General features: G+C 53.4%; 1 protein-coding gene across 3 annotated transcripts in view; it reads left to right on the top strand.

Moving 5' to 3' along the window:
- The first annotated feature begins 1,670 nt into the window (after positions 1–1,670).
- The window catches only part of PAQR5 (progestin and adipoQ receptor family member 5), a 63,032-nt gene continuing 48,879 nt past the window's right edge, over positions 1,671–15,823 (top strand). The window contains exon 1 of one of the 3 annotated variants that reach the window (XM_030317824.1): positions 1,671–1,804. The gene's annotated coding sequence lies outside the window, so the exon portion shown is untranslated. Of the gene's footprint in view, positions 1,805–15,569; positions 15,594–15,823 lie in introns of those variants that run through there. The other 2 variants (XM_030317822.1, XM_030317825.1) reach the window with 2 other exon arrangements.

Here is a 15,823-nt window from a genome sequence, read left to right as displayed (position 1 = left end):
CGTGTCCCTTGGTCACTTCCATACGTTAAAACCCTATGCATACAGTTGAGACAACAGTGCCCCTGGACAGGGACAGAGTATGAGGCTTTGTCGACTGCCGGTCCCAGTGAGGCCCCAAAACTGTCACAGTGTGGGTGGTTAAATAAGCAGGCTGTCCGGGGGGAGGGGGAGGCTTCCTGGAGGAGGTGGCCTGGAGATGCGGAGGGGCCTCGGTGGTGGGGATGGCAGGAACTCAGATGAGGAGGCCCAGGGCCGTGGAGGTGGAGAAGGGTGGGCAGAGGTCCAAAGTGAGGCTGGAGAAGAAGATAGGAGAGGGGGGCAGGTCTGATCACGGAAGGGGGAGAAGAGGTAGGTGATAGGGTCCAAGATGCAGGGTGGGTCCTGTGGATACTTGTTGAAAGCGGGTTTTTTTTTTAAATTCCCAAGACTACTTTGACTTTGTGTGAGCTCCCTGTGGGGGCTCAGGGTGGGGCTGCTTCTGATGGTGAGTCTAAACAGTGACAGGTGGTCTAGCCCCACATTAGGACCAACCCAACTCCCAGCAAGACAGCGGCCTCCCTGCACCTTACCCTTTTTTTTTTTTAACGTTTATTTATTTTTAAGAGACAGAGAGACAGAGTGTAAGCAGGGGAGGGGCAGAGAGAGAGAGAGGGAGACACAGAGTCCGCAGCAGGCTCCAGGCTCCGAGGTGTCAGCACAGAGCCCGACGCGGGGCTCGAACTCACGAACCGTGAGATCGTGACCTGAGCCGAAGTCGGACGCCCAACCGACTGAGCCACCCAGGCGCCCCCTTACCTTTTTGATGGCACGTTAACACCACCCATCCATGGATGAATTCGCCTCCCCGCCTTCACTCCCCCAGCTTGCAACCACCAGCCCCACACCGGCACCCTGCTCCCACCCTTCAGCTGCTTACACAGCGGCCCTGTTTCCCCTCCTGTCTCAAGAGAGCCTCCACCAGCGTGGTGTTTTCTGTCTCCCCCGTGAACACCCCCTCCTCTCTTCCAGAGCCTCCCTCGGGCTCAGATGCCAGCGGGTTTTGAGCCGCAGAGTGGCATCTGAATTGGGAGAAGCATTCTTAAAGACCAAATAGCCTTCGAACCATGGCGAGCGGGGTGTTAGTGGCGGAATGTTCGGCGATGGCATTGCTGTGCTGGAGTTGGGGGGCCCTCGCCGATCCACGCTGCGGCACACCACGCGGCATCTTTTCGGGGAGGGTGGCGGGGAGGGTTTGCCTGTTCCGATCACGTGGGCCTTGGTCCCGGGCCTGTGCGCTCCGGGTGAGCGAGTCCAAAGGGAGTTCATACACAAACACACGCACACAGCCGGCGATTACTCATGCTACCTTGCGATTTCTTTATTGTTGCCCAGGGAATTATTTACCTTTTTGAGAGTGGAATTTGTGGGGAAGTAATGTCGTATTCACCGAGTGCTTATCTAGCTCTTATGAACTCTGAACTGGGCCGTGTGCCGTGGGTCTTAGAATGCTGCCGTGTTTGCTTTGCCTTCCCAGGAACGACACCGTGTAATGATTCACCAACATGCTGTGCAGGCCCAGCCACCAGCGCCAGCGCGGAGGATAAAGGGAAGCCAGCTGGGCTGTGGTTGGCAGAGCAGACTTCTTGAAAGAGGAAGAGCTCAAGCAGACAGTGGGTGTGGAAAAGGTGTGGAGAGGAAAGGAGGGGAAAGGAGGTCTGGGGAGGAGGCCCCTGGTTCTCGCAGTCCGCGGGCCAGCTGTCCATGGGGGAGGTCGAGGGGCAGGAGGATGGCAGGAGGATGGTGATGGCTTCCCTGGGGGCAACAGGTGAGCCGCTGGGATGGGAGGGGACGGGAGGCAGCAGAGTCCCCATGGGCTCTGTCAACAGCGGTGGGGGCGGTGCTGGGTCCCCGCTGCTTGCAGGGGAGCCCTGGGGCGCCCTCAAGCTAGATCCACGGGGATGGACTCAATGACCTTGCACTTCCGTGAGGCTGAAGTGTCCTTGGGATGCCCCCAGGGCAGGGAGCAAGTGTGTCCCCAGATCGGGGCTCCCTGATGCCTTGTGGGGGGGGGGATCCTTTTGAAAGTAGGGGTGGGGAGCTGCAGCTGAAATGTGGGATGTTAGTAGTTCGTTTCTCGGATGTTTTGGGGACACATCCTCTCTAGAACCTGACCGATGGTTTACAAACCAAAAAAAATGGCAGTGATAAAAAAAAAAAGAAAAGAAAAAAGGAAATTGTGTGAAGGAGGATGAAACATTTGGCTTAACCATGAAGCTGGGGAGAGGATGTGGGAGGGAGAAAGTGAGAGCCCTGCTGCCCTCCCCCCTCCTCCCTCCTCCCTCCTCCCTGCAGTCAGGCTTGGCTTAATCACTGTCCTCCTGGAGTTCCTCTGAGTCCAGCTGATGCTTAAGCGTTGGGATGTTGCTCAGCAAGCCTGGGGGCTTCGGGACTTACCCTAGGACCACCGTGCTGTGTGATCCTGGGTAAGCGGCCGACGTCTCTGGGTCCGGGTTTCACACCGGGCATCTCTTCTAGAGAAATGTTGCCCTTCGGATGCCTTTGCTTGCCGTCCTCAGGGCTTCCTTAAGACTCAAAAGAGCAGAAGAGGGGTCTGAGGAAGTGAATTCCCCGGGGCGGGGGATGGAGGGGGGGGGCCAGCCGGGACGGGTTGGGGGGGCTCTTGGGCCAGGCTGGGCCAGATAGGCCTCCACCCCGCCTGCCTGGGTGTGCTGTGTGGGAACACCCACGCTTCATTGTCCCAAGGCCTCAGATTTGACTTTCAAAGGAAAAGCACCCCTCCTGATAAGGTGGGCCTCATTCTATTACAGCCGGCTTTGTTTGGGCTCCGGGGCGTGAGGAGGACAGGCCTCTGTGGGTGACATTGTCCCTGCAGTGGGTGAGCAAAAGCGCTTTGTGCCTTCAGCACCGCAAACCAGCTGCTGCGGGCAGGTAGGCTGCCTCCCGTTTTCTCATGCTGGGATGAGGAAACTGAGGCACAGGCAGGACACGCGGCGTGTGCAGGGTCCCTTGGGCCTCCCAGGGACAGCTCAGTCAGACGTGCACCAGGTCTTTGGACTCCTTGCCCTTGTCATCTTCCCGCAAACCGTTTAGGATGGGCCCTAATGCGCCCGGGTTCTCTGCCCTGATTTCTCCCCCAAGAGCACCAGCTGCTGCCCAGTGCCCGTGGAAGCGGACTCACTTTGCTCACTTTACAGAGGGAAGCGGAGGAGGATCTGGGCCTCTGTGTGGAAAGTGAGGGGACGGAAATTTCCTCCCATAATTTCAGCGAATCCCGGTGCCACCTCCCCCTCTCCCCGGTGTCCTGGAATGTACCTTCGGCCCTTCCTTCAAAGCCCAAACAAATGAATCTGTAATGGTGAAATTCACGGTGTTGAGGCGACCACTTTTCTACCTCCTCACACAGATGCAGCCCAGTGTGACATCCCTGGGCCAAGAAGCAAGAGAGACCTTTTGACGGGGCTTGCTGCTTCACGGTGCTCTGTGGGACGCCGTGGGGACATGTGCAGGGGAGACGTGTTTGAAGCACGAAAATGATCGTTTTCTTCTCACTGTTCACGTAGAGGCCTGGTGTCCCCCCCCCCCACTCCCCCCGGGCAAAGTGAATCATTTTCAACACCAACCAGTGGCTGCAGGGGCTTTTGGGAGCAGGCAGGGATGGCCGGGGTCAGGGACAGACGCAGCCAGAATCCCCCCCTTCCCACCATCACCCGCTCGCCGGTTCCTCGCCGCGGACTCTGGTGGCCCAGTTGGGTTCGGGGCAGATCTGAGGGCAGGGGCGCAGGCCAGCTGGGGCCTCAGAGGCGGTCCAGCAGCGGAAGTCCAGAGAAGGTGGGGGGTTGCCGTTTCCACCGTCCTGAGCGCTGACTGCACAGTTGTGGGGGCTGATCTGGAAGGACCTCTTATTCCCATTTTCAGGGGCTTTTGACGAATGCATTTTGCCTCGGCCCTTGAAAAAAGCCTGTGCTTAACAATGCTAGAATAAGGACCTGTGGCACAGGTCAGCCCGTGGGGCTCTGAATCCACCATATTCCAATATTGTGAAATGTATTGGCTAGGATGTGGGGTTAGCAGGAAAAATAACGTTCCAGTGAGGAGGAAGGAAGGTCAGCTTTGCAATCTACCTTGTAGCCCACGGCAGGCCGGGGGGAGGAACGTCCTCCGTCGGGTCGGCATAAATTTGGGGGCACCACTGAACCCCTGCTGTGCACCAAGCCCGAACCGGGCCGGAGAGGTAGTCACTCTGGGGGTTGTGAAAGTGCCCCCGCCCCCAGGGGCATAGGGTCAAAGCCCAGTGGAGCATACACTGCCCATAAGGGCTTGGAATAGACCAAGGGACTTCGAATCAACATCATCCCCATTTTACAGAGGAGGAGAGTGAGGCCCGGAGAGGCTCCGGGGCTCAAAGCCAGGTGCGTCTGACTCCCACGTCACCGATGGGAACGACTGCGTGTGACGGAGGCTCCTGCCTATCTGAGCTCCTCAGTGGCTATGGGGCCACGTAGAAGCCATACCCTTTCCTGGCTGGGCCCTCTGTCCTTCTCTGACCCTCAGCGTCGTCTGGTCTCAGCTGAGGGTTTGGGCACGCGCCAGCCACCTCCCCATCGCCCTGCCCAGTCCCTGCGACCCTCTTCCTTCTGCCAGGTCACACTTCCCTGGCTCCTTGCTGCCCCTGACCATTTGCCTGGCACCCGGGGGCTGTGTTCCCTGGGTAGTAATTCCATGGACTCGTTTTCCCACCAGTTCAATCAGTCAACAGCTCCCCCACACCGCCCCAGGCCCAGTGGGGGAAGATCACGATTGCTAAGGAAGGTAGCTCACGAATTCTGAGCAGCTGAGGAAGGAGTCGGGGAGGGAGGTGGCTTTGAGCTACCTGGCACAGAGTGGGGCTGCAGCCAACGGTGCGGGGTCTGGGCCTTCTCCCCGTGCCTCCCGCCACCCTCGTTCCTTCCCCTCCTGCAGCTCTTGTCTCTCTGAACCCTGCACCGCCAGGATGCCGGCCCACATTCCTGCCCTGGGCCTTTGCTTTATAGTCCCCGTCCCTGGGGGCACTCTTCTCTCCTCTGCCAGGCCACCCTTCCCCTCTCAAGCTCGGCTTCCTCTGGGAACCTTCCCTCACTACCCGACACCCTTGCTCTGGGCCCCCTTCTCTGAACTCCCCTACCGCACTGGGCAGATCTTTTCTGAGCTCTCCCTAGCAGGTCAGGCGCTGGTTTCTGGGACTCGCCGTCCAGGAGGGAGGCGGATGTGCTGTCCCCGGAGCACCCGTGCAGCAGGACTGGCAGAGGAGGCCCAGGGCAGATGGGAGGTGAGGGGCTGGTGTCTGAGGGGCTCAGGTGGACGCTGAAGGGGAGATAGAATTTTCCAGGCCATCTGCCTGCGGAGGGAGCCGCGCGCACAGAGAGGCGTGGCGGGGTGGTCAGATGACAATTCGAGTGTGGATGTGTGGCCTTCGAGGTAGCTGTGAATCCCCAGGAGGGTGTATCCGGGAGGCGGGTGGCCCCCCAGAGAAGTCCGTCTCCTTCCTTCCTATCGATCCCTCAAAATATTATGAAATGTGTCCTCAGAAAGAAGGGGTCTCTTTGAGGGCAGCCGTAATTTCTCCTACTCTGCCCAGCAGGGGCTGAGTCATGGGCACCTGCTCACTGAGCACGCACTTTCCACCCGCACACTTTCCACCTTCTCCTGCGGACACTGGTCCCCAGCTCCCCGTACTTCTGCTCACTTTGGGCTCCGACTGGATCTAGGCCGCGTGGAGGTGGACAGTTGTCCTAGGATGGGGCCATGGCTGGGAGTCGGCACTGGAGCTTAATAGCCCGGCAGGTCTCCGGGCTGCCCCTCCCCCTGCTCCCCCCCCCCCCCCCGAGGATTCTGACTCCAAAAGCCCGAGATGGGCTCGGCCTAGTCTGTTCTGTATTTCCAGCAACAACCCCTGGGTTATTTGGATGCACGGCTGAGTTTGAGACTTAATGTGAAAGAGGTTTGCCAGGCCCCTGTCCGGACCCCTGACTTCACCCTCCTCCCCAGGGTAGGTGCCTCAGACCTCATTGGACACTTTCAAGGTGGGGGGCTCAGTGCCCACGGAGCAGGCCTTCCTCACTGGGGGACAGTGCCTCTGCGGCTTGAACTGAAGCCCGCCTCCCAGGAGAACCCCCCTGGGGGTCTTGGTTCTGACCTTAGGGGCTGCATGACCTCCTTCGGTTTTCCACACCTGCTTCCCCAGGATGTGGGAAGGTGCTGCGAGCCCCATCCTCGCCGGTCTCCCTCCTCTCCTTCCTCCTGTGGTCTGGGCTTCCTTGCAGGCTGACAGCCTTATCTCAGACTTTAAGTTTCTCATCGGGTTAGAGGCTTGGGAAGGCGGTAGAGATCGGATCGTGCGTTCTCCAGCAGCCCCACACTTCCCCGTTGGGGTGAAGGGGTCCCCCAACAGGGCCTGCATTCACCTTCCGTCAACCTGGCAGGGACTCACTCTTTCCCAGCCCGGGGGGAGGAACCTGCCCACGCGCGCACCCCGGATGGAGGCCAGTGAGCTGCGAGATATGGACGCCCTGGTGCTCGCTCCGCAGAGCTCAGTGGTAGGTAGGCCAGCTCTGGGTGGGTCAGAATCTCAGCTGTCTCGTCTCTGGCTGTGCCTGTCGTCACCGGGCTTCACCTTCCCAACCTGACTTTTGGAGAGCTTATCCTAACTGAGCTGTGGTGGGCTGGGGGGAAGCAGTATGTTTTAAAGCTTTCTAGGTGGAGGGCCGCCTGGGGGTGGCTTAGTCGGTCAAGGCTCTGACTCTTAATCTCACTCAGCTCAGGTCATGATCTCCGCTCTCGGTTCATGGGATCGAGCTCCGCGTCAGGCTCTGTGGGCTCTACGCTGACAGCGAGGAGCCTGCTTGAGATTCTCTCCTCTCTCCCTCTGCCCCTTGCCCCCCTCCTCTGTCTCTCTCCCCAAATAAATAAACATTAAAAAAATAAATAAAAACTTTCTAGGTGGTTCTGAGTTGAGGACCACGGGGCTACATGCCCAGCACCCGTAGGTCTAGCTCCGACTACCCGTGGGAAGAGTTTACCCTGGAGTAAAAGAGCCAAGGCCCTCTTGCTCTGTGTGTCCCAGAATATGGAAATGTTTTAATATATTACATGTATTTCACAAAGCTCATAAGAAGGCATTTAAAAATTTAAATCAAATATTCAATAATTAAAAAGGACAAAACTGTATTAACATCTTAGAACATCACGTAACTGTAAAATTTATAAAGACGGACATAGGTCTAGTCTACATTGAGAGCTAAACACAGACGAAGCATCCAACACATTAAAAGCCACACGCTTCAAAAGCACCACATCCAATGGTGAAACACTGGAAGTTGCAATATTATCTGATTCCCCTTTTAAAGCAGAATCTTTAAAAAGCACGCTGGTGGTATCGCTGTGTCTCGAATATGTTTTTCTCTGTAAGATTTTCCAGCAGAAGCTGTTCCTGGCTCTAACCCTAGCCGGGGAATGGTGAGAAGATATATTTGTGAGATATCTTTGAGTATTTTCCGCTGACAAGGCCTTCTGGCTTTTTCTCGGGGACTGCAGTCGTTTATTTATAAGGAGCCCTTGTTTTTGTTTTTAAAGCATTTCCAGCTTATCCTCCAGTTCTTTGGTTTTATCTTGTTCTGATGGAGATTCTGAGGCAACGTTTCTGGTGTCAGTTTCACAACCGTCATGTTGATATTCCAAATGTTCGGAGAGTCTCCAAATAGAGTAGTAATTATTCTTGCTACAGAGTTTCACATTGTCTCCTGCCAGGCAATGCCTGAGTAGGACTTGAGACCTCTGTCACATCTCAGGGTCTTTTGTCCTTTTTTTTTTTTTTTTTACATTGTGCTTGTCTCCTTTTTTATTTATTTAAAAAAAACTTTTTTTAACATTTATTTATTTTTGGGACAGAGAGAGACAGAGCATGAACAGGGGAGGGGCAGAGAGAGAGGGAGACACAGAATCGGAAGCAGGCTCCAAGCCATCAGCCCAGGGCCCGACGCGGGGCTCGAACTCACGAACCGTGAGATCGTGACCTGAGCTGAAGTCGGACGCTTAACCGACTGAGCCACCCGGGCGCCCCGCTTGTCTCCTTTTTATTTTTTTTTAAAAAAATTTTTTTTTTCAACGTTTATTTTATTTTTGGGACAGAGAGAGACAGAGCATGAACGGGGGAGGGGCAGAGAGAGAGGGAGACACAGAATCAGAAACAGGCTCCAGGCTCTGAGCCATCAGCCCAGAGCCCGACGCGGGGCTCGAACTCGTGGACCGCGAGATCGTGACCTGGCTGAAGTCGGACGCTTAACCGACTGCGCCACCCAGGCGCCCCTTGTCTCCTTTTTAAAACACGTACACAAATCAAGATGTAAGTATGATGGACTCCCACGACTGGCCTCAACAGTGACCAGCTCACGGCCATCTTCCTTCACCTCTACCCTTACCCACCACCCCCTGCCCCCAGCTGGAGTCTGTCGAAGCCGGTCTAAGACATTATCTCATTTCACCTGTAATCCCTTCACTATACCTCTCGGAAGGAGAAGGGCCCTGTAAGACACCCAGCCGTGGTTCTATTATCGCACCCTAGGAATTGATTGTTTCTCACCATCATAAAATACCCGGCATTCAGAGTCCCCCAGTTGTCTCATACATTTTTTTTTTTTTTTACAATTGGCTTGAGATTTCAGATGTTAAAAATCCTGAAATAAAAAAATTGGGGAGCAAGCAAAAATAACACCCTTTTGGCACTGACGTACAGGATTTATGAACAGAGCATGGCAACCACCAGGCAGAAGGTTCTACACGGGTGGGTCAGACCCTGCCTTTGGGGTTCAGAGGGCAGTGGGCAGCAGAAATCATTTGGTGGTTTGGCAACCAAATTGATGCATTCAGTCAGTAGTAATACCGTGCCCAGTCCCGGGCAGGGCACCGTGGACATAGCCGTGAACCAGGCAGACTCGAACCAGGCAGTCTTGACTGAGGGGGGCCAGGGTCCTGGCATTTCACTGTGAAGCTTGCACGTGGGATGATAGAGACTTTTGCAAGTGATCCTTGAGTTTAGCCTTGAAGAATGGGTAGAATTCCATCAAGAAGAGAAAGTGGAAGAGGAGGTGCCCCACTCCTAGTAAACAGGAAGTGCAAAAGCATGGCGCGTTCAAGGACAGAGAAGAGAGATGGGTGTGATGGGGTGGGGGGCGTGTGGCGAGGCGGGCGGTAGCTGAGGCTGGGGCTGTCGGGGGGGGGGGCGCTGTGGAGGTCTTGAGGTTATGCTAAGGAGCGGAATCTTCTGGGCCCTTTGAGAGGAGACCCCATGCCTTGGTCTGTAGGAGCATCGTTGGACCATGAGTCAGGAGAGCAGAGCCTTGGAGGAACCACAAAGAGTTATTTGGATTTCCAGGCCCTTTCTGGAGCCCTCCATCCGCTAGACCAGGAGTCCTGCGTGCGGTGGTGGGGGCAGGCCTGTGTCTGTCTTGAACTCCATGGATCTCCAGGGCGGGCATGGGGCCTGGCACACAGAAAGTACTCACTCCGTGTCCGTTGACTGATGACCTCCTCCCGGTGCTCCCAGTGCAGGGCACTCTTGCCCACTTCCACCCTCACCGTGGTCATGAGAGAGGGAGCCCCCTTTAGCTTCGCCTGGGGGAAATATGGTGGCTCTTCCAAAATGGGAAGGCTTTAGGCTTTAGGTGCCCCAGTTACCCTGAATGGGGCACTTCAGGACCAGGGTTGCCCCTGGGTCAGCAGGCAGGACAGGGCACATGGAAGAAGGCTCAGATACGAGCTTCTTGGCGGGTGTGTGTGGGGAAAGTCTGGTCTTTGCAACCCATGGATTGGCTCACATGGCTGATTTCTCAAGACTCGCCAAGGGCTGGAGGACTAACTCATTCACCTATTTCCTTTTAATAGCGTTGTTGCTTTAGTAAAAAAAAAAAAAACAGGGGCGCCTAGGTGGCGCAGTCGGTTAAACGTCCGACTTCAGCCAGGTCACGATCTCGCGGTCTGTGAGTTCGAGCCCCGCGTCAGGCTCTGGGCTGATGGCTCAGAGCCTGGAGCCTGTTTCCGATTCTGTGTCTCCCTCTCTCTCTGCCCCTCCCCCGTTCATGCTCTGTCTCTCTCTGTCCCAAAAATAAATAAACGTTGAAAAAAAAAATTAAAAAAAAAAAAAAAACAAAAACACGTGATAATACACATGCTCATTGTGGGCAAACGCTAGTGTTCTAGAAAAGGAGGAGGAAGAGAGTAAAGCAGATACCTAGGGCTCACCACTACCGTCTAGAGGGAACCGCCGTGAACACACTTTGGGGAACATCCTCGCAAACACTTTTCTGTCCATAAATACAAGCAGTTAACGGTAACACGGTTTTATGTGGATGGTGTTACAAGATTTATGCTGCCCCATAACCCGGGTGTTTTTTTCTTTTCTTTTTTTTTTTTTTTTTTTTTTTTTTTTTTTTACGTTTAACAGCATCTCACGACACCGTTTCCTGTCAGTAACCACACAGATCTGTAACATTTTTAATTGCCGCACAGTGCCATTTTGCATGGGTGTACCATAACTTACCCAGCCAGCTCTGTGTTGCCAGCAATTTGGATTGTTTCCAGTTTTTCACAATGTGCTAAAGAATATCATTCAGCTTCTTCAGATGTGCGATAATGGCCTAGCAGTAACTAGCCGGAAGAGCCGGGATCGCTGGAATAAAAGGAAAGGTTCGGTTCATTCACCGGGTCCTAAAGCCACGCTGGGAGGTCGCCGTGGCAACCCCTCCCCCCGCTCGTGGAGTGCCCATGAGCTACACCTCCAGCCGGGGAGGTGGGTCAGAGCTGAAAAGGAAACAGTCTATTTTTCAAGCAAAATTATACCCCCAGGGCAGAGGGGGCATGAGTGTTAGTGCAGAGCCGAGATGGTCTAGGGCGCCGTGGTGATAAGAGCCACTTTTTATTGAGTGCCTGTTATCGGGTAGATACCATGGTTTTTCATCCCTGCAAGAGCCATTGATACTTGTATTATCCTCATTTAGCTGATAAGAAAATTCAAGTGGCAGAGGTTAGGTGACCGCCAAGGGGCACACGGTAAACGATGGAGCCAGGATTTGGAATTGTCCTGCAACCACCGCTCAGGACCATACCAGCCTCTCCCCGGCCACCATCCCTGAGACCCCCAGTCCCGACTCCCCACCACCTGGTGCGTTCATTCCCACGGCATTCAGAGGGCGCGCCCTGAGCCTTCCTCTGGGCTCTTCTGCGGGCTCCGTCCTGGGCACTTCCCACCTGGTACCCCCCACCACCTCCATGCTGAACTGTGGACAGCTCCCCGCATGTGCACTCCGCCTGGGCCCCTGCTGCACCCTCAGTGTATTTGCTTAATTGTTTTAATATTTATTTTATTTATTTATTTATTTATTTTTTGAGAGAGAGACAGAGACAGAGCGCAAGAGGGGGAGGGGCAGAGAGAGAGGGAGACAAAGAATCCGAAGCAGGCTCCAGGCTCTGAGCGGTCAGCACAGAGCCCGACGCGGGGCTTGAACTCCCAAACCGAAGTGGGACCGAGCCACCCAGGCGCCCCTGCACCCGCAGTGTAGAGCGGTCTCTGTCCTCCGTGGCGGCGGCACTCCTGTTGATTCTTCGAGACTTGGCTCAGACCTCGTGCCTTCAGGAAGTCTTTCCTGACTCCCTGGTGTGGCGCCCCTCCTCCGTGCTCCCCAGAAGCGTCTGCTGTGTTTGTATCACTTGTCAGTGCTGATCTCCTGCACTGAGAATGTGAGCTAAGGGATGAGAGGGTTCCCCCCCGTTTCCTACGGTAGCCTCGGACACATAGTGGGTGTTCAGTAATGGGTGCTGAATGAATGAGTCAAGGACCGAGCGTCTTCCTGTCCACTCTCCATTTCTGCCCCCTGCCCTGGGCAGCTGTCCCCAGGGAGAACACAGGGATGATTTTAACCCGGCGTCTTGGATGAACACGCTGTCTACCAGCAGCTGCTCCGGGCTGGCCCGCCTCTCACCTGGCTGGTTCCCCCACATTGCCCCGCAGCACTGGCCCCCAGCCTTTGCCCTCCTCCAGACCGGCTCGCCCCTTTCTCTCACAGTTCTTGCCTTGCCCTGCCAGAGAAGCCGAGGTACTGGGAGAATCTTCTGGATCACGGCTCCTGCCCTCCCAACTGTGTCAGCTTTGCTTTATCAGTGCCTGACTTTTTCTCGTCCCTTGGGTCTTCTGTCTGCTCTTCTCCCTCGAGGGGACTTTTGAAGGTCACTTCTCTCTGCCTCCTAAATCTATCTGTAGCCTTGATTTCTCCTCCAGGACATGGTCACGTACTTTTAAAACTACAGGGGCGCCTGGGTGGCTCAGTCGGTTAGGCATCTGACTTCAGCTCAGGTCATGGTCTTGCGGTTGGTGAGTTTGAGGCCCACGTCATACTCTGTGCTGACAGCTCAGAGCCTGGAGCCTGCCTCGGATTCTGTGTCTGCCTCCCTCTCTCTCTGCCCCTCCCCTGCTCTCCCTCTCTCCCTCTCAAAAACAAACATTAAAAAAAACTTAAACATTTTTAAACCGCAAATCTGTGCAAGTCAAACTCAACTTGACTGAAATCTGTCCTGGTCTTTCTCCCCTCCTTCATGGGTGTCACTATTTCCCAGCCCTTAGGAGATGCCGCTTTGAGACCCGGGCTCGCTGTGATCAGACACCTGACCTTGATCCCCAGAACCCAAACTGCACATCTCCGGCCAGGCCTGGCAGGGGTGAGCCGGCTGCTGTGAGCCTGACAGGGCTTACCTCCATTTACCCAGAGGAAAGGAACAGCCAGTTGTAGCCATGGGTGAACTTGACCTTCAGATTTGCCAAGAGAAACTGGAGTCCAGGTTTCTAAATGACATCCCTTGATTTTTTTAAATGTTGGCCTATGTTTTTCTCGATAGACCCGATTCTTTTTTACAGCAGTGTTAGGTTTTTGGAAAACTTATGCAGGATGTAGAAAGCGTTCCCGATGCCCCCTTCCGTCCTACCCCTTTCCCCTATTATGAATAGCTTGCGTTGGTGTGGTACATTTGTTACAACTGATGACCCAACACTGATACGTCATTAATGCCCGTAGTTACATCAGGGTTCACTCTGGTACATTCTGTGTGCTTCGGCGAGGATATAATGTTGATGTATCCACCATGGCAGGATCATGCCAGTTTTTTTTTTTTTTTTTCCCATGCTTCTTGTTTTTGAAACACTTTGGAAGCCCAGACCCTCCACTTTCCACACTTTCCTCCCACGACACACCTCCTGTTCATTTTCTCCTCCCCACCCTGCAGGCAGCTCTTACCTCTCTGAGCTCTGGAGCTGCCTATCCCTGGACAGGGACAGCGTGCTGTCACACTTCTCTCCTATCAGACGATGAAGTCCTTGAGGCACTCAGAGAAGTCTGAAAGCCTAGAAGTCTGCATCCTCAAGGACAGGCCTTGAGTGCTTCGGAATTGGCTCCGCGCTTGGATGTGTGCTGGGTCCGGGGCTTCCGGGGAACAGGCTTCGGGTGCAGTTGATAACGGGGAGAGCAAGCATACGGCGAGTGACAGAGACCTGGGCAGATCTCAAGTTTCAGTGGCTGTAGGGAGGGGAGAGGAGGTGTCTCAGCAAGGAGGAGAGTTGAGGGCAAACACAGCTTTGGCTGTATGGATGCTCGAATCCTTAGTAGGAGCGAGCGGAAGTCTCCGGAGGGAAGGGAAGGAGACTTGGAGCCATCACGAATGCGATTAGTGGCCTTATGAAAGCGGCCTGAGATGGCTTCCTTGCCCCTCCCCCCACGTGAGGACACAGCAAGAACTCTGCACCCAGAAGAGGGCCTTCACCATGACCCTGAAATGCTGGCACCCTGATCTTGGACTTCCGGCCTCCAGAACGGCGGGCGATAAATGTTTGTGGTTTATAAACCCTCTACTCTGTGGGATTTTGTTGGGCAGCCTGAATGGGCTAAGCCAAAGTGTGTATATTTGTGATTTATATTTTTCTGGAAGATTTGGAGAAAATAAAATGTTATATTAATACAAACATAGTTAAGTGATTCTCACGTTTTCTTTTATCTATTTAAAAAAGGTTTTGTTTTTTTAATGGTTTATTTATTTTTGAGAGAGAGGCAGAGCGTGAACAGGGGAGGGGCAGAGACAGAGGGAGACACAGAATCCGAAACAGGCTCCAGGCTCTGAGCTGTCAGTACAGAGCCCGACGCGGGGCTCGAACCCATGAACTGTGAGATCATGACCTGAGCTGAAGGCGGACACCCAACCAACTGAGCCACCCAGGAGCCCCCACACATGTTTTCTTGTAGATACTTTTTTCATTGAGGTAAAATATGCATGACATAAAATTTACCATTTTAACCATTTTTAAGCGTAAAGTTCAGTAACATTATTTATCACGCATCATCACTATCCATTTCCAGAGCGTTCTCAACATCCCAAACAGAAACTCTGTACCCATTAAACAACAACTTCCCATTTACTTCTCTCTCCAGCTCCTGGCAACCTCGATTTTATCTTCCGCCTCTATAAATTTGCCTATTCTAGGTACCGTGTCTAAGTGGAATCGTATGGTATTTGCCCTTTTTTAATCTAGCTTATTCACTTAGCATAGTGTTTGCAGGGTTCCTCCACGTGGTAGCATGTGCCAGAATTTTATTCCTTTTTAAGGCTGAGTAATAATCCTGTTGCACGCATGTCCCACACTGGGTTGATTCATTTGCTGACGGACGCTCGGTTTCCTTCCACCTTTCGGGTATTGTGAATCCTGCTGTTCGGAACGGGGGGCGGGGTACAGCTATCTGTTTGGTGCCTGCTTTTAACTCCTTTGGGTATATGCCCAACAGTGGGATTTCTGGATCATCTAGTAATTCTCTGGTTAATTTTTTGAGGAGCCGCCATATTGTTTTCCATAGTGGTTGCCCTGTCTTACATTCCCTGCCAGCAATGTGCCCAGGTTCCTGTTTCTCTACATCCTTGTCAACACTCGTTGTTTTTGATCATGGTCACGCTAGTGGTATGAAATGGTATTGTACTGTAGTTTTGATTTACATTTCCCTAAGGACTAGTGATGCCGAACTTTTCATGTGCTTATTGGCCATGTATGTGTGTGTGTGTGTGTGTGTGTGTGTGTATTTTTTTTTTTTTTTTTGAGAAATGTTTATTCAAGTCCTTTGCCCATTTTTGACTTGGGTGATTTTTGTTGTTACTGAGTTGTAGGAGTTCTTTATGTATTCTGGATATTAATCTCATCAGATATGTGGTTTATATATTTTCTCCCATTCTGTTTTTCACTCTGTTGAAAGTAGCCTTTGATGCACACGAAAAAAGCTAATTTTCACATGCATTTTTTTTTTAAATTTGTTTTTTCAACGTTTATTTATTTTTGGGACAGAGAGAGACAGAGCATGAACGGGGGAAGGGCAGAGAGAGAGGGAGACACAGAATCGGAAACAGGCTCCAGGCTCCGAGCCATCAGCCCAGAGCCCGACGCGGGGCTCGAACTCCCGGACCGCGAGATCGTGACCTGGCTGAAGTCGGACGCTTAACCGACTGCGCCACCCAGGCGCCCCTCACATGCATTTTTAAAGGTAAAAATGCCTGTCCTGTCTCCAGTTTCCCCCACTGGCTTCTCATGAAACCTGAACTCCTTCTGTTAACGTTGCTTCTTTGGGTCAAGTGTGGGACCTCTTGTCCAAAATCCCATTGATGAAATTCATGCATCCAGTGGCAACTTGGATTAGAGACCTCTCAGGAGCTTCCTGATCTCATGTTTCTAGTTTCCTAAAGCAAGCATGGGAAAAATTCCCCACCAAACAGC

This window comes from Lynx canadensis, chromosome B3 (genome assembly GCF_007474595.2).
Source record: "Lynx canadensis isolate LIC74 chromosome B3, mLynCan4.pri.v2, whole genome shotgun sequence".
In the NCBI taxonomy this organism is placed as follows: domain Eukaryota; kingdom Metazoa; phylum Chordata; class Mammalia; order Carnivora; family Felidae; genus Lynx; species Lynx canadensis.
This window is presented reverse-complemented; position numbering and strand designations above follow the sequence as displayed.